The sequence below is a fragment of the Bison bison genome, unplaced genomic scaffold (assembly GCF_000754665.1).
Source record: "Bison bison bison isolate TAMUID 2011002044 unplaced genomic scaffold, Bison_UMD1.0 scf7180017864358, whole genome shotgun sequence".
NCBI classification, from domain to species: Eukaryota; Metazoa; Chordata; class Mammalia; order Artiodactyla; family Bovidae; genus Bison; species Bison bison.
In genome coordinates, this window is record NW_011494930.1 from 655,496 (window position 1) to 672,051 (window position 16,556).

Genomic DNA, 16,556 nt, shown 5'->3' on the forward strand with positions numbered 1-16,556 from the left:
GAATTGTTTGAGAAAGACAACTAGTAACACTTCTTGCAATGTTAGTAGAATTCCCCAGTGAAGTGCCCTTTTGTTTTTTGGCAAATTTTTGATTCCTGATTTAATTTAAATACCAGTAATCCTTCTGTTCAGATTTTCTATTTCTTCCTAATTCCATTCTGTAAAATTGGGTGTCTCTAGGAGTCAGACACGACTGAAGCGATTTAGCAGCAGTAGCAGTAGCAGCTACAAGTTTATCCATTTCTTTTAGGTTGTCCAATCTTTTGGTATGCAACTATTCAGAGCATTCTCTTACGATTATTTATAATGTCAATTGTAACTTTTCTTTTAGATGAAATGTCCATCCTATAGATACTAATTAAGGCCATCTGTCCTAATATGTCATTTAAGAGCACTCTTTTCTTATTGATTTTCTGTCTGGATAATCAGTCCATTGATTTAAGTAGGGTGCAAAATCTACTATTATTCTACTACAGTCATTTTCCCCTTTCTGTCTGTTAATTTTGTTTTATATATTTGATTGTTCCTGTTTTAGGTATATATGTTTACCAATGTTATATCCTCTTCTTGGATTGGTCTCTCTATCAATATATAATACTCTTCTCTGTCTTTTATTATAGATTTTGCTTAAAAGTCTACTTTTTCACTAGTATAAATATTGCTATTCCATGCTTCTTTTCATTTCTATCAGCATAAAATATAATTTCCATCACTTCATTTGTAATGTGTGTGTATTTTTAGCTCTGAAATGAGTTTCTTGTATAGGTATATATAGATAGATCTTGTTGTTGTTGCTGTTGTTGTTGTTTTTAAATCCAAAGTTGTATCCTATGATTTTAAGTGGAGTGTTTATTCCACTCACATTTAACGGGATTATTGATAGGTACATATTGCTATTTTATTGCTTGTTTCTGTTTCTCTCTCTCTCTTTTGTTTTTAACTCCTCTCTGTTCTTTGTTTTTAATTATTTTACTCTTTTCTTGAGTTCCCTGGTGGCTCAGATGGTAAACGTCTGCCTACAATGCGGGAGACCTAGGTTCAATCCCTGGGTGGGGAGGGTCTCCTGGAAAAGGAAATGGCAACCCACTCTAGTATTCTTGCTTGGAGAATCCAAGGGACCGAGGAGTCTGGAGGGCTGCCGGCTTTGGTGTCTCACAGAGTCACACAGGGCTGAAGCGACTTAGCAGCAGCAGCCAGTATTCTTGCCTGGAAATCCCATGGACGGGGACTGGTAAACTGTAGTCCATGGGGTCGCAAAGAGTCAGACAGGATTGAGCGACTTCACTTTCACTCTTTTCTTTCCTGTAGCTTGATGGTTCATTTAATATTATGTGTATATAACTTTATCTTTAGTATTTGTACATTTATTGTAGGTTTTGACCTGTGGTTACTGTGAAGTTCATATATATTGACCTATAATTATACTACCTATTTTAAGCTGATAATCATTTAAGTTCAAACACTTTCTAAAATATTTACATTTTACTTCCCCAAACATTTTATGTTTTTATGTCATATTCACATCTTCATGTCTATTCCTTAACTCTTTACTATAGCTAATTGATTTTATAATTTTTGTCTTTTAACCTTTATAGTGGTTTAATTGATTGAAAAGTATGTTTTCTTTATATGCCTTATATATTTAGTGTATATATACATATACCAGTTTACTTATATATAGATATTCTAGTTTAAGTGATTGAAAAAGTATATTTTTCTTTTTATGTATATAAAGAAAATTATATATTTCAGAATATATGTATATATGAATAGAAAATATATAAACATATACTTATTTATATACATATATATGTGTGGGTGTGTATATATATGTGTATATGTATATATAGGCTTCCCTGTTGGCTCAGATGGTAAAGTATCTGCCCGCAATGTGGGAGACCTGGGTTCAATCCATGGATCAGGAAGATTCCCTGGAGAGGGGAATGGCTATCTACTCCAGTGTTCTTGCCTGGAGAATCCCATAAACAGAGGAGCCTGGCAGGCTACAACCCATGGGGTCACAAAGAGTAGGACACAACTGAGTAACTAACACACACACACACACGTATGCATATATATATATATATATATATTTTTATCAATGATTTTGCTCCTTAATATATTTTCTTAGTTCTTGTTATGACCTTTTTCTTTTTGCTTAAATAAGACTCTTACATTTTTTTTGTTGTTGTTAGTTCAACTTGGTGATGAACTCTTAATTTTACCTTGCATGGAAAATTATTTATTTCCCCTTCAATTCTGAATGATAACCTTGATAGTCAGAGTGTCTTAAGGTTGCAGGCTTTTACTTTTAGCATTTTAAGTAAATGTTGCCACTCCCTTCTGGTCTGCAAAATTTCCATTAACGAGTCAACTAATAGCATTATGAGGGTTCCCTTTTATATGACTCTTTGCTTTTCTCTTATTCTTTTTAAAACTTCTGTCTTTATATCTAAATTTGCCATTCTAAATATGATTTGTCTTGGTGTGGTTATATTTGGGTCCATTTTATTTGGACAGTATGTGAACTGTGAACTTCCAGATGTTCAAGCTGGTTTTAGAAAAGGCAGAGGAACCAGAGATCAAATTGCTAACATCCATTGGATTATCAAAAAAGCAAGAGAGTTCCAGAAAAACATCTACTTCTGCTTTATTAACTATGCTAACACCTTTGACTGTGTGGATCACCACAAATTGTGGAAAATTCTGAAAGAGATGGGAATACCAGACCATCTGACCTTCCCCTTGAGAAATCTGTATGCAGGTCAGGAAGCAACAGTTAGAACTGGACATGGAAAAACAGATTGTTTCCAAATCAGGAAAGTAGTACGTCAAGGCTGTTTAATGTCATCCTGATTATTTAACTTATGTGCAGAGTACATCATGAGAAACACTGGGCTGGATGAAGCAGAAACTGGAATCAAGATTGCCAAGAGAAATATCAGTAACCTCGGATATGCAGAGGACACCACTGTTATAGCAGAAAGTGAAGAACTAAAGAACCTCTTGATGAAAGTGAAAGAGGAGAAAAAAAGTTGGCTTAAAACTCAACATTCATAAAACTAAGATCACAGCATCTGGTCCCACCATTTCATGGTAAATAGATGGGGAAACAATAGAAACAGCGACAGACTTTATTTTGGGGGGCTCCAAAATCACTGCAGATGGTGACTGCAGCCATGAAATTAAAAGATGCTTGCTCCTTGGAAGAAAAGTTATTACTAATGTAGACAGGATATTAAAAAAGCAGAGACAATACTTTGCCAACAAAGGTCCATCTAATCAAAGCTATGGTTTTTCCAGTACTTATGTATGGATGTGAGAGTTGGACCATAAAGAAGGCTGAATGTTGAAGAACTGATGCTTTTGAACTGTGTGTGGTGTTGGAGAAGACTCTTGAGAGGCCCTTTAACTGCAAGGAGATCCAACCAGTCCATCCTAAAAGAGATCAGTCCTGGGTGTTCATTGGAAGGACTGATGTTGAACACAAAACTCTAATACTTTGGCCACCTGATGGGAAGAAATGACTCAGTTGAAAAGACCCTGATGCTGGGAAAGATTGAAGTCAAGAGGAGAAGTGGACAACAGATAATGAGATGGTTGGATGGGTTTGAGTAAACTCCAGGAGTTAGTGATGGACAGGGAAGCCTGGCTTCTGCAATCCATGGGGTTGCAAAGAGTTGGACATGACTGAGAGACTGAACTGAACTGTGTGGAATTCTTTGTGCATTCTAGACCTGAATATGTTTCCTTTTTAATGTTCTGAAAGTCTTCATATATAATTTCATTAAATAACAATTTGCATCCCTTTGTCCCTTCTCTTTCTGAAGCCCCTATAATGCTAATGTTGGTATGCTTGATATTGCCTTGTGTTACCTTGAACAATCTTCATCTTAATTTTTTTTCTTTCTGTTCTTTTGATTAAATAATTTTTACTATTCTATCTTCCAGAATGTTTATGTATTATTCTATATCACCTAATCTGCTATTAATTCCTTATAGTGTATTTTTTTACCTCAGTTATTTTATTCTTCAGCTCTATTTCCTTAAAATATTTGTATTCCTTTATTTAAGTTATCACTGTGTTTCTCTACTCTTTCTCTGAGTTCAGTGAACATTATTATTATTATGTTTTGAACTATTTGCCTGGTAAATTATTTATCTCTATTTAATTACCTTTTTGTCCTGAGGTATTTTCTTGTTCTTTAGTTTGAAACATATTCCTCTGTGTCCTCATTTAATTAACTTGCCCTGTTTTTCTCTAAGAAATGATGAAAACCAATCACCTATACTGTCTTGATGATGTGTCTGTGTGTGAGCATTCCTATGCAGTCTGTATATGTCCAGTCATCTGGGAGAGCTGGATATGAAGTGAAAATGAACTGCATCTTCTCCAAGGGGTGTGCTGGCAGTTGCATCTAGGTAGGAGGCAGGGCTGGCATAGAGGGCTAGAATAGAAGTCAAGCAGGACCAGGGAGGCTCAAATGTGGTTGCTCAGTGATGGCTGCTACTCTATTGAAGGATTAGGGCCAGGGACTAAAGGCCTGGAGCAGAAGTGGTTGGTACTCTCAAACTCATTTATGATTGTTACTCTACTGGAGAGTACGGCCAATAGAGTAGGCACTGGAGCACGAGCCCTAAGTAACTGAGGCTTCTACCTGTTGTGATGGCAGCCTCCACCTTGGTCAGATGTAGAGTTGGTGCCTGATGATTTGGAGCCACACCTCTGAGCTGGCTTCACTTTTCCCCTGATGCATGTGCACATGATAATCATAGCAGTCTCCCCACTAGCAAGGATCAGTGTCAGAGCAAAAGGGGCCGGAGAAGGATCCTGGTGTGGGCTGGAAGTTGCACTGAGGTGTTTCTGGAAGGTTGATCAGAGCATAAGAGAGATTTCAATAGCTATCTCTGTGCTGGGACTATGAGCAAGCAAGTCTATGCATGTATAGAGTCTCGGTTTCTTACAATCCTCCAGTAAACACCACTGGTTTTCAAGTCTGATAGGGGGCTTATCTTTCCTGTACTGGTTCCCAGGGTTGTATGCCATTAATGGGCTCACATTCTTCACTCCATAGTTAGGATCCCCAAGTCTGTAATACTTCTCTCCTCTTCTGGGTCACCCACTAGATGTACGATCACAAGTTTATAATGTCTCCTCCCTTCTAACCAGCCTCCTTGTGATTCTTTCTTTATAGCCTTTGTTGTGAAAGACCTGTTCTTCTAGTCCTTAGGTCATTCTCCGTGTATGTAGTTGTAATTTTGATGTGTTCCTGGAGGGCGGTAAGCTCAGGGTCTTTTTACTTCACCATCTTGATCTCACCTCACATAGGAGTTCAATTCTGATTGCTCTAATTTTATCAGTGAAATAGAAATCCGGGTAAACAGCTACAAATGAAGATTGGATATAAGGCATAAAAAGTTTTGAATGGAGAAGAAGATATGAAAGAATTATTCAGAAAATATAGAGATATAAACTCTAGAAGCATTTAGACCAGACATGGCAATGACAGGCATAGTTACTATTCTAGATATCTTTTATTTACCTCCTTGTACCCTATGCATCTTCAGCATGCTCTCTGCTTAAAATAGATTTTCTTTCTTTTTTAGATTTCCAGTTGGATTCATCTAATCAGGAGGCACTGAAGGAGACAGAAGAGTAAAAGGAAAGTTAGGTCAAGGTATTAATTTCCCAAAATGTACCTCCCTCAGAGACCACTTTAGTTGGCTGTGTCTCAAGTGAAAGTCAGTGCCCCTTTTAAGACAGACTTTCCTTCATTTTGTTTCCTTTAACCCTTCCCTGCTCTTGGTGCTTTAGACTTAGGATTAGCAAAACATTTCCTAGCACTAGTACTAGACTACTCTATTTTCCCACACACCATGTATGCATCTTTGAATCAGTCCCCTTACTTGAAATATGTTTATTTAAAGTATTTTTATATAGGGTGTGAACTGCTATTTACTGGAACCTGAATAAATAAATGACATATACTATTCACTTGACATTTTGTTCACTGAATAAGTGAAATATATATATTCCTTAAAGTTGGGATGAATATAGTTATACTAGACTTAGTGGACTCCCACTTCTGTCTAAATCAGGTTAGTCTGTCATTTTGTCTGATGACTGAGACCATTCTCTCTAGTTTTTCTGTATAATCTAATATGTCTTTTGTCTTCCAGAAACAACTTTTCCTTTAAAGTTGTGTTTGGAGCAGCATAGTAGCGGATGTCCACTGAGAAGTTTCAAAGTTTTGCCAACTACCTTTTGTCCCTATCTAATACATATCAACCTCCTTTGACTTTAAAACAGACTTATTTTCCTCATATTGCCCAAGAATGCATCATTAAAAAAAAAAAAAAAAAAAAAACCTCTCTTTCACCATATAGCAAGATCTTACCATATTTAAGTCTTAACCATCTGATCTCTTATGTCCCTCTTTTGAATCCTTTCTAATTGTTTCTTAAACCTCCAACCTCATCCTTTCTATTCCTCTTCATCATCCTTCAACATTCTAACTGGAAGATACGCCAAGCTTCAAAGTTGGAATATCTTGGATTTGTAATCTAGACTTGATTTTTGCTACCTCTGTTTATGTGTGCACATTACTTAACTTATCTGAGCCTCTATTTCCTTTATCAATAATAATTATAATAATAACAACAATATATCTCTCAAAGTGATTTAATAAAAATTAAATACCATAATCTATGTGAAGGCCATAATACCAAATAATAATTCAATATATATTAGCCTCTTCTCTTTTATCTATCCTTCATTTTGTGGTGATTTATGTAGCTACATTTCTAATGTTAAAATAATTTCTAAATAACTTTTATAGCATTCAGCATATTTTTGTAAGTATCATAAATGCAACACTAAGAATTCAGAAAAATTTGAAAGGAGCCATGATTCTAATTAAGATCCCATATCTATATTTTGTTACCTCAACATAAATTCCATATGTGTTGGTGAGAGAGGAATAGGGGATATTATTGCAACTAAGTAAGCAGCTGAGGATGGTGCATATTTTAACTGCAAAACCCAAAATAGTGCTGCATTAAACTAAGAAGATTTTTTTTCTGATGAGATGGAAAAGGAAACATTGTCAAATATGTGATAAAAATATAATTTTAAATTTGAGATGGAAATCCTTGCTTTGAGTTGTATATGTATAAAAGATAAACTGACAACAAAAAGTTGTCTTTTTTTGTCTATCAGTGTTTAAGATCATCTGTCATAGCTCATTTTTAACACTGCTATGCCAGATCATCCCACTGGACAAACACCAGCTGAGCTTCTTTCTAAAATAACATAGCAATGCAAGGCTTGACTTCAAAAAGCACTAGATTTCATTCTGTACATGGAAAAAACTTCCTAAAAATAGTGGAAAGAAAATGCCAAGAAGTTCTACCTTGGTCTTCATGCTTCAAAAAATACTGCAAAATGTGAATAATTCTTTTTATTACTGAAACACAATAAGGCAGTCTCAAGAATAAGACTGACTTACCTGGATTATTTATGTAAATTGAACTTGAATGCTGAAATAATAAGACCTAAGAAGTATACATTGTTTCCCTGAGCAATAGTTTCAGAGAAAAACTTTTCAGTATCCAAGGCTTAATACAAGAATTAAATATTTATATTCTACAAATAAAATGAATGATGATATTCTTCTGTCTAGGCTCATTCAGGTTTTACAAGTATATAAGAAAATATTCATATAATCAAATTAAATTCATTTAACTCAGCTAATGTCATTGTTTTATTATTGTTGTGATTCTATTCTGGAAAGGGATAGGTATTCATTTATTGGAATTTTTGGAAAAGTTGTTAGTAAAATATATATTATGTCATAGTGAGAGTTTTCTGTACTTGTGAACTAGAGATAATAATCCAAATATTTATAAAAACACACAAACACACTGTAAACATAAACTTTTCTAAAATAATTTGTTTTTACTCATTATTTTTGTAAAAGAATAAATTTCTTTGTATATTAAAAATTAAGCATTAACAATTTCTAGAATGCTCATTGTATTGCATCAGAATATAATGCTAAACCCATGATCATGACTTCCTATTATCAATCAAAAGTGATTTTTGAATTCTTATATTGTAAAAGGCATTGCTTTTTTTGTGTGTGTATGCTTTTCTTTCAAGTAGACAAACATTCTCTGATGTCTAAAATTTTCAGTGAAGATATACCTTTTATGTTAAGATGATAGATCATTAAGCATTAGATACCATATTCTTTATAATCTTTAAAAGTCGTGACATTCTTTTGCTGTGTGTGTCAATTGAATTCCTCTCAATTAGCTGTTTTAATTATTCATTTATAAAATAAAGGAAATGATTTAGATATTCTCTAAACACTATTTCAGTTACAGAAGATCAAAGAACAGAGAGGGAGAGAAATAAACTGTTTTGTAAGAAGAAATTTTATAGTTTTGTAACATAGAATACATTTTTAAAGACAAATATTGTAGATGTTTTAAAAACACTGAGTTAAAGTAAAAGTCCAATTTCTGTTTAAGTGAGTAAATTAAAATCATCTTTCTGGGACTGAAAGCTGAATCATTCATTGAAGACTTTATAAAGACCACTAAGCTTCAGAATATTTCCCCTCCATTTCCTCTTTAGTCAAAATTTAATCCTTGGCACTTGTCAGTAGGAAACAGGAGAGTTAGCCCTGGAGAGAAGGAAACAGAAAATCTCTCGTCTGTTGAACATCAAGTAACCACAGGGATTAAGTGAAAATCTGAATACTCAACAGTGAGAAGTTTTCCCTGCTGTTTGTTCCTTCTGAGTTGGCATCAGAGGCAAGGGACTTGTGTAGTCACAGGGAGCCCACACTCAGCAGAGTCCTACTCTCAATTTAAAACTCTGTTCTTGCTTCCTTATAAGTCCTAATAATTTTTTTTAACAAGGAATCCCTAAATTATGCAGTTAGTGCTGCTTCCCCTGTTCTCCTCCCAAATCCTGGTGTTAGATTTATAATCACTGCAGGAGAATGCAGAACTTCTCTCTGGGGAAAATTATCTTGCTGGAGAGAAAGGTCCTAAAAATGCCAATCCCGAGAGTCATTCATGAAATGGCCAGTATGCTGCCCAATCGGCCTACCTACAGGTCACACGTTAAAGGTCTCCTCCACCACCAGACACACACATACACACACACACACAGAGCTTCAAATAGTATTTCAGTGTTTCATTCTCATACATGAACAAGGAGTCAGCAATCACCTAATATGAAGAAAAATTCCAAATAAGGAAGAAAGTGAGTGAGACACACAAACAGAAAATAGAACTTAGATAAAGGCAAAAATGCAGGAAAAATATTTTTAAATATATAAAAAATACTCAAAATGTGAATATTTCACACATTGCTGTTTTAAACATATAATCAAAATAAACATTCTGAGAGGAAAATAAAAAGAACTTGAGAAAAACATGATAGCAGAGGAGAAAATTAACAAAATGTCTCAGAAGTGAACGAGAAATTCTTCCAGATTAATAAACCCAAACGAGCACCCATAATAATTTTAAAATGTAAAATTAAAAAAAATACTTCATCTCAAGACACATTAAGTAATAGTTCTAAAAAAAATAATGATGAGTAAAATATACCATAGAAGCAGGTAGACAAAAAGGGAAAAGAAAGAAAATTATCAGGAATCAAACTGTCATGGAACGTCTTAAGAATAGAATAGAAAATGAAAGAAAATGAGACAAAGCATTGCATACTCTGAGGAAACATGATTAGGCTACAAAGGGAAAATACCAAGCAAGGAAACAGTGAACAAGGGATTGAGATAATCATGGTACACAGAACAAATAATATTCAGTTCAGTTCAGTCACTCAGTCATGTCTGGCTCTTTGCAAACCCATGGACTGCAGCATGCCAGGCCTTCCTGTCCATCATCAACTCTTGGAGCATACTCAAACTCATGTCCATTGAGTTGGTGATGCCATCCAATTAACTCATCCTCTGTCATCCCCTTCTCCTCCTGCCCTCAATCTTTCCCAGCATCAGGGTGTTTTCTAATGAGTCAGTTCTTCACATCAGGTAGCCAAAATATTGGAGTTTCAGCTTCAGCATTTGTCCTTCCAATGAATATTCAGGACTGATTTCCTTTAAGATGGACTGGCATCAATTCTTTAGTGCTCAGCTTTCTTCACAGTCCAACTCTCACATCCATACATGACTACTGGAAAAACCATAGCTTTGACTAGATGGACATTTGTCAGCAAAGTAATGTCTCTGCTTTTTAATACGCTGCCTAGTTTGATCATAACTTTCCTTCCAAGGAGTAAGCATGTTTTAATTTCATGGCTGCAGTAACCATCTGCAGTAATTTTGGAGCCCAAGAAATAAAGTCTTTCACTGTTACCATTGTTTCCCCATCTATTGGTGGTTCAGATGGTAAAGAATCTGTCTGCAATGGAGGAGACCCTGATTTGATCCCTGGGTCAGGAAGATCCCCGTGGAGAAGGGAATGGCAACCCACTCCAGCGTTGTTGCCTGGAAAAGTCCATGGATAGAAGAGCTTGGCAGGCTGCAGTCCATGAGGTCCCAAAGAGTGGGACAATAATCTTAGTAAGGGAAAAATACGGCATCTGGTCCTGTAACTTCATGGCAAACAGCTGGGGGAAAAATGGAAACAGTGGCAGATTTTATTTTCTTGGGCTCCAAAATCACTACAGATGGTGACTGCAATCATGAAATTAAAAAGACACTTGCTCCTTGGAAGAAAATCTATGCAAACCTAGAAATTAAAAGAGCAGAAACATGACTTTGCTGACAAATGTCCATATAGTTAAAGCTATGATTTTTTTCCAGTAGTCATGTACAGATGTGAAAGCTGAACACCAAATAATGGATGCTTTTAAACTGTGGTGCTGAAGAAAATTGTTGAGAGTCCTTTGGTCAACAAGGCAATCAACCACTCAATCCTAAAGGAAAGCAACCCTGAATATTCATTACAAGGACTGATGCTGAAACTCCAATGCTTTGGCCACCAGATGTGAAGAGCTAACTCACTGAAAAAAACCTTAGTGCTGGGAAAGATTGAGTGGAAGAGGAGAAGAGGGCAACAGTCAAACTCTTTGTGACCCTATGAACTGTAGCCCACCAGGCTCCTCCGTCCATAGGATTCTCCAGGCAAGAATACTGGAGTGGACTTCTCCCAGCAATGGACATGAATTTGAGCAAACTCTGGGAGATAGTGAAGGACAATGAAGCTTGGCATGCTGCAGTCTATGGGATCACAAAGAGTCAAATATGACTAGTGACAGAACAATGACAATAATGAATGATGAAGAAAAGCCAAAACTGTACCAAAAATCAAAATGCAAATATGTTATGCATGTCAGTTGGTCTAAAATGCAAATTATAATAATATGAAAACTAAATATAGATTGAACTACAAATTCTAATCCAATTGTAATGGGAGTATAACAGAAGGAGAAATATAGAGTTGGATATGAGAAAATGTTTTTAATGCTAATCTTCTAATGTCTATATTAGACACAAACAATGAACAATAATAATATCTAAAACTGGAAAAAAAGAAAAGTAGCAAAAGACACCACAGGTGAGTGGGAGAGAATGAAGGAGAGAGAATATGTTGTTTATTTATTTATTTTTAAATTATTTATTTATTTTTAAATTTATGTATTTTTGGCTGTGCTGGGTCTTTATTGCTGCATGGGCTTTTCTCTAGTTGCAGTAATCAGAGGCTACTCTTTAGTTGCAGTGCATGGGCTTCTCATTGTTGTGGCTTCTCTTGATGTGGAGCATAAGCTCTAAGGTGCACAGGTTTCAGGAGTTGCAGCGCATAGGCTTAGTAGTTGCAGTTCTCAGGATCTAGAGCACAGGCTCAGTAGTTATGGCACACAGACTTCTCCAGTATATGTGGGATCTTCCTGGACCAGGAATTGGACTCTTGTCTCTTGCATTGGCAGGTGGATTCTTTACTACTGAGCTATGAGAGAAGCCTGAGAACATGTTATTTAGAAATTTGGAGCTTGAAACCTGAAAATAATAATAAATATACGTGATTGGTTCCCTGTGGAACATGAGACTAGGAGTTGAAGAAAACTGTCCTGATTTGTTTCAATTGTGTTTTTAAATTGGTCTCATGGTATTATACTTTAGATTAGATATAAATTTGAAACAGAATATAAAATATGTTATTAATATTTGGCTGATTTCTCATCTCTTGCATGTTTTAATTCCACATAAAATTAAACATTTTTTCAGATGTAACTTTTATATATTTATATTTATCTCTATAATTTAATATCATTTTTATTCAGTGAGCCTTGAATTTTCAAACTTCTGTAAAACCACTACACGTACAGATATGACTAAATAAAAACTTGAATCATCTAAGTCTACTCTTACAAAGAGAAATTACAAGATGAAAATGGAAAGCACTGGTTTAAGCACTGTGAATACCATAAGGTAAACTCTTGTCTTCCTTCATTGCACAGAACATAATTACTTAAATGTCCATGATTGAGGGCAAGTTACAATTACCACCTTAAACTCAAATAGCAAGGAGGTTATATTTAATGAACTACTATTTCATGTATTTAGCAGACTAAGTACCTGGAATTACCCATAAAATATGCCAGAAGTCCCATAATGATTAATGATACCAAAATTGATACAAAATAGACAAATAGAATTAACTTGACTATATTAATTGAATCTTATGGTTTACTATAAGGTAGTATAAGCTTAAGGTACTATAAGGTTATAAGTAGATCTTTGTTTACAAAATTAACTAGAAATAAAAGAATAAACAAAACAAAAAAGAAAAAATAATATAAGGTGAGGAAAAAAGGTTAGGAACTGAGCAGATAGGGCAAAGAATTAAACTAACATGTGAGAGAACTTTCATCATCAAGTAGTCCAAACCAGATCATATCATCAAGAGAAATAAACTCTTCCAATAGTAAGCTTCTTAGAGAGGTATGCCATAGAAGCTTTTGTATGGTGTGCAGTGTGTTCAAAATCAATCACATTCTCCCAGTGAGAGACGTTTCTCTGTTTCCTGCTGTACTAGCTCCTCTTGATGAAGACTAAGCATGAATTACAATCTGTTCAGTAGAGACAATCTGAAGTGGAGGTGGGACAGAGAGGTGTGTTTCAGGTAAATTATTTCCAATCAGCTGACTTAATAGAAGAATGCATCCTGGAAAATTTGGTGACAAGATCAAACTTATTTCTCGTGAACTCAGATATCAGCTCCATCAGCAGACTTTCAAGAGTACTTGGATGCAGAGAAATCAAATTTGACATCATTAGCAAGAAACTGAATAGCATATAGTCTATATTTCACATTAAAAGAAGATCTATGTGGTCTAAAATCCATAAAATGGATCACAGAGCTAATGCCTTATTTTGAACTCCCGACCAAGGATCCCGACCACCCCCACCAAAAAAAAACAACCAAACAAACAAACAAAAATAAAACCCTCCTGGTTTTTATTATTACATTAATCAAGATTGTAGTACTTCTGCATGAAATTTAGCTTCAAACAGGTTTATTTGTAGGACCAATAATAAAAGTGGTAATAATAAAGCAGTCTATTTGGTGTTTAGTTTGCTGTTCAATCAATTGTGTTCTCAAATGAAGCTTCACATCTTTCACCATGAATTGGAAATTCACTTACATTACTGGGAAGCTATATTGAGTTACAGAGTTTATTAGAGGTTTTTCTAAACCCTGGAGTAAATACTTTTAACATTCAGCCAATCAAAACACCCAACTGAATCAAGCTGCTCTAAAAAAAAAACAACAACAACAACAAAAAAAACCTTTTCTTAATTCTTTAGCTGTGAGTTTTCCTTATTCGCTTTTCCATCTAATTTAGATTTCAAGTTAATTATAAATACTTAAATCTGCACTTTCCTTTTCTTCTTTTACACTCTCTTGTATAATTGCAACTTCTTTCTCTGTGTTGAGACATGTAGCTTGAAAAACACATTTAAAGTTTTTCAACACTGCCTGGTGATATTACTGCTTTTCTTGACTAATTCTAGTTTTCATCCCCCTCAATGATACTCAACTTAGCACCTTTACTCAGTACTTTCCTTCCCAATGATTGCTTCCCCATTTCTAGTTTATTATTTTTGTTTTTCCTCATAATTCCTTTTAAAACAGAAATTTTATATCAGGGCTTGCCAGTCTTGCTCTGTGTGTTTAACCTTGTCATTTTATAAAATGAAGATCATGTCCTCCGTATTTGCTCTGGATCCCTTCTCTTCTCATCACAATGCCACCACTTCACCTATCTTCCCAGCTTCATCATTACATGCCAGTTCTTCCCTTAATCTATCCACCTACAAATAAAATGGAAGCTTTGCTGGAGGCTTTACATTTTTTACCTAGGCAAATGCCAAGGAGTTTCTGAAACTCCTGGCTTACATGCTACTTTTCCTCACTATTTTTCAAACTGACATTTCTCTGATTGGATCTCTGGCCTTTGACTGACTTTAGTTCTGCTTCTCTTGCTGTAGGAATCTGTCTCAGACTGAATGGCCCCCTGTGGTTGGTTGAGTTTTGTTAGGTCTCAGGATAGTTTATTTTCTGTTAGAAAAAATAGCATTTTTGCCATGGATTCTTCCCATATTTGTCCTTCAACAAATAGGCTTCATTCTAAAACTTTCTTAGGTCAAAAACATAATGTATCAGGCTCTCCCAGAGATTTTTTAAAATTTTTATTTTATAAATTTCTGTTTATTTTTATCCTCAATGTTTGCCTCTGGGCCATGGATCTCATTCTTATTGGTACAACCTGGCTAAATCCAGATTTACTGTAAAAACTGAACCTTAAAATGACCTTCAAATTGAATACAGCTTCAGGAACAATCCCCATTTTCTCTAATTACAAAATAGAATTTCCAGATTGTTTAAATCTAAATCAGTATTAATGCGAGATCTCACAATAAAGGCTTTCACTTCTAATTTTTTTCAAAATTATATAATTATGCTCTTTACTATGTGAAGTGCTAATAGAAGAATGTAAAATTCACGTAGTTCCCCATACATTTCTCTTTTTTCTAATGATAAAATAAATGGAAACTCATTACATTAATGCCACAGAAACATATAAATTACAGAATAAAAAGTGTCCCTATCTAATTACATTTTAAAGTCATCTCCTAAGAAAAATGTTAAAGCTATAATTCACAGCATGATACTCATATTTATAAAAGTGTTTTAATTTTGGTTTATATATTTTAAACTTAGAAATTTTATTACCATTATGCTACAACATAATTTAACAAGACATTGATCATTAAAGATTAAAATGACTGCTCCCTTTGGTTTTACAAAAGGCAAAATATTTAGGATGAAATGAGATAACTTGTATTGGCCTTTCCAGTCCAATCATTCCATTCTTCTTTGAAGAAGGATGATTCTCTGGGAATATACATTTCAGGGTAGAATGTGTTATAATTTTTAAGTATCAGATCAGCTAGCCAAACAGATATTTTTGAAGTGTCAATCTGGATAATGTCATATCCTGTGCATGTGGCCAGTCAAACCATTGGTTCATTGTTTATTTTAAATTTTCAAATTACATATTAAATAAAGTGAAAGGATTCATAAAATAGAACCAACCAATAAACCAATCTGGGCACCATATAATAGATTCCAAATTTTCTAGTTTCCTGACTTGGAATTTTTGCTTTGAAAAAGCTTAATTTTTCTGAGGGCAGCTAATGTTTTATGTCCTTTTGTTGTTCTTGTTTAGTCCCTAAATTGTGTCTGACTCTTTTGAGATTCCATGGACTGTAGCCTGCCAGGCTCCTCTGTTTATTGGATTTTCCGGGCAAGAATACTGGAATGGGTTTTCATTTTCTTCTCCAGGGGATATTCACGACTTTACCTATTTCAGAATCTTAAAACTATATAGATTGATTATTCTATTTTTTTTTTTTCAGTCAAATTAAGATGTTCCTATAGAGGCTATGGTTTTTCCAGTGGTTATTTTTGGCCTGAAAGTTGGACTGTGAAGAAAGCTGAGCGCTGAAGAATTGATGCTTTGAACTGTGGTATTGGAGAAGACTCTTGAGAGTCCCTTGGACTGCAAGGAGATCCAACCAGTCCATTCTAAAGGAGACCAGTCCTGGGTGTTCATTGGAAGGGCTGATGCTAAAGCTGAAACTCCAATACTCTGGCCACCTCATCTGAAGAGTTGACTCATTGGAAAAGATTCTGATGCTGGGAGGGAATGGGGGAAGGAGGAGAAGGGGACGACAGAGGATGAGATGGCTGGATGGCATCACCAACTCAACAGACATGAGTTTGGGTGAACTCCGGGAGTTAGTGATGGACAGGGAGGCCTGGTGTGCTGCAATTCATGGGATCGCAAAGAGTCAGACACAACTGAGCAACTGAACTGAATAGAGGTTAGGTTGTAGGGAAATTTCACAACACTTGTGTTTCAAGATTTATATGTGCAAATTAAATTAATGCTAATTATGTTTTTAAGGTATGCATTTAATGAAAACTTCAAGAAAATATTTGTTTTTAAC